General features: G+C 33.5%; 1 long non-coding RNA gene across 2 annotated transcripts; it reads right to left on the reverse strand.

Moving 5' to 3' along the window:
- Positions 1 to 982: 982 nt before the first annotated feature.
- LOC120196239 lies at positions 983 to 2,617 on the reverse strand. Of its 2 annotated transcripts, none has more exons than XR_005523144.1 (4): positions 2,573 to 2,617; positions 2,134 to 2,195; positions 1,738 to 1,787; positions 983 to 1,054 (listed from the first exon to the last, which is right to left on the reverse strand). It is a non-coding gene; the product is annotated as an uncharacterized LOC120196239 (long non-coding RNA). The 2 variants fall into 2 exon arrangements; XR_005523145.1 differs by lacking the exon at positions 2,573 to 2,617 and adding an exon at positions 2,384 to 2,502.
- Positions 2,618 to 2,881: the final 264 nt, after the last annotated feature.

Consider the following 2,881-nt stretch of genomic DNA (forward strand, 5'->3'; position numbering starts at 1 on the left):
GCATTATTAAAAAAAGGGTTAATTTAGCTTTATTCAGCTCTGCTAGCAACTTAATAAAATATAACTGAATACTCCCCCCTGCATCAGACATTTCATCTATAAAATGATAAATGAAACAGTCGATACCACTCAGATGACTCAACATGACTAACAGAAAGCGACCCTTTTATTACAAACAAAACTCATGAATTATGCACGAACCAAGGAACCTTAGAGGTAAAGGAATTGTCGTTATTTCTCGAGGTCCCGGGTTCGAGCCAGGAATGTCATTGGGTGAGCGTTAATGTCAAATGGTGAGAGTTATCTTTGAACAGATTAGTACAAGTCTTTTTAAGAAATTAAATTATAAATAAAAATGAAGAGTGAGGAATTACATTTTCTGAAAAATATGTTGTAGGCTACATTTCAAATTTCTGTAAAAAAAACAGCTCCCAAATCAAATATCTAGGTAAAGGCAGTGTGGTAAGGGGAAAGGCATAAGGGATGAGAGGGTTTTGAGTGGTTTATATCTGAAGGATGGCAAAAATAAAACACTGCTAAAAATTTTCAGAAAAGATGATAGAATGGTTTGGCATCGAAAATGTATCCAAGGCCAAGAAACTTTGATTTTCTTATTAGTTTGAGATGATTACAAGATAGATATGTTCGAAAGACTCTCAACCATTTGACAATGAATGCTCAAACACCCTACAGATGTCGTGCTCGAACCCGGACCTCTCGGAATAACAACTACCCCTTTACAACCGAAGTCGCCTAGTTCGTGCTAGAAAAAAATTGATGATGGTTAATTGATCACAAACTTTAGGACAATCAGCAAAGCTCAAGCAAGACACAGCCTCAATACAATGAACAAAGCAAAGTTGATTCAAAGAGAAAGTAAGCATGAAAAAAATGTTAACGCTGAAAAAAAAAAAAACTCTAAGATGGTACATAGCATGTTGAGGTGTTGTGTAAGGGAGTTTGGGGTTGTGATGGAAGGAGAAAGTCCGGTTGCAGGAGACGAGGAGTGATCCCTAAACTCCGAGTTTTTTTATGTTCATCAGCTTCAGTTTGTCTGGTAAAATAAATTAGTAAAGGTCAACACCATAATCAGAGAGAACTGTAAATGATGAACAGACACCAATCAATAATGCAAGCACTCAGGCAACTAAGATAGAAAGCAGTGCAGGTGGAATAGTGAGAACTGAGAAGTAAATAAATCAATGTTGCTTACATTACCCATCAAATGGCCTGTATTGCATTATGATACAGAAACACAAGGAGCCTTCATCCTGGTTAACAATGAGGAAATGCCTATAGATGCAATTAATTTAAATATCAAATGAACAGCCACCAAAGAGAAAGGTCATAAAATGAAAACATAGAAACAATATAGCAAGCATCCAGGCATAAATAGTGACAATCAAGTTAAATCATGGAGCGCTATAAATCCCAAGTAAACTACCCAGTATGCTTCCTTACTGCACAGAGAAAACCCTCACAAGATGTAAAATGACATATAAAATAGCAATGAGGTAATAACTAATACACATGAATTCAAACAGGGTGGAACTGAAAGATCCTTCCAATCTCATAATTTAAATACAGAACCTCAGTTAAACACCTTAGGGGGAAGCAAAATCAAGAATGAAATGCCATAAATGAATTCAATATTTTTTCCTACTCACAGAGTTCGTAACATAACTACACTGGTACTATAAACATGAAGTTGAAATAGCACTTGACATGAAGAAATACCAGAATGATCATGCGAAGAGGAAGTCATGAGGTTGTGAAGATAGGAGAATCTGCAAACTCAAATCAGGCAGCATAACCAGCCGAGTCGATGTTAGTGCAGCATAAAGAAACACAGCACTTTAATCAAAACCAACAGAGACAGAATTTATGTCAGTTACTCAGTTTTACATCTAAAGCAAGCCTATATATTATAGTCATAAATGATAAAAAAATTAAAGGAAAAAATCACTAGATCGCTACACAGATTCCAACATATCCATTCTCCATTATAGTAAACCATTTTTTCTTTAAAAAATAATATTCTGAGTTCAAATTCTTCAAATATATCTACTCGCTTCTACATCCGAACACTTTAGGGAGTGAAAAAAAATAGCAAAAGTAACAACCAAAAAGTACCTTAGTGATTTACGAATTCTTGCAAATCATCAGAGAACGGAGCCAGAGTCGAGAGATTATGCCTACAAGTCAAAATAAAGTCAATTTAGTAGAACAAGTGATTATTCAAACGCGAAAACTGAGTTATAGTTTCGTTATAATTATGAATTCAACAACTATAAAACGGGATCAATGTGTCTACAACATTAACAAAGTCATATCCATTCAAAATGAGCGAAAATTAGACGAGTTTGTAAATGAGCCCAATTACACATCATCTTCTCCTTAAACATTCTCAACATCCAAACGGAGGAAGAAAAACATTTCCGAATAATTCGAATTTTAAAAGATTAAAGAAACAATAATGTATAAATCGTGTTTATTTGAAAAGGAAACATTAAAAAACGAATTTGGAAAGAGAGACAAGCACAGCTAGGATTTATCGAGAATCGAAATTTACCTCAAACAGAATCGTCGGAAACAGAATGGTTAAGGAATTGTTAGCTTTACTTGGTAAATTTTGGCATATAGAAAGAAAGTTACGGTACATTGGGGTGCACATGGAGCCTAGCTTCAAAATTCCCTTTTGCCATTGTTTTGTTTTAAATGTTTTATAATTATAAGACTTGTTTTTATTGCTATTGCTTGAAAATTGTTTTTAATAAGTATTTTGGTATTTTTTTTAAAAATATCAAAATAAATTAGTATAAAATTTAATTATTTGATTTTATTATCAAAAACTATTATAAAAAGATAAAAAATTATAAAT

The sequence above is a fragment of the Hibiscus syriacus genome, unplaced genomic scaffold (genome assembly GCF_006381635.1).
Source record: "Hibiscus syriacus cultivar Baekdansim isolate YM2019G1 unplaced genomic scaffold, ASM638163v2 tig00117032_pilon, whole genome shotgun sequence".
In the NCBI taxonomy this organism is placed as follows: Eukaryota; Viridiplantae; Streptophyta; class Magnoliopsida; order Malvales; family Malvaceae; genus Hibiscus; species Hibiscus syriacus.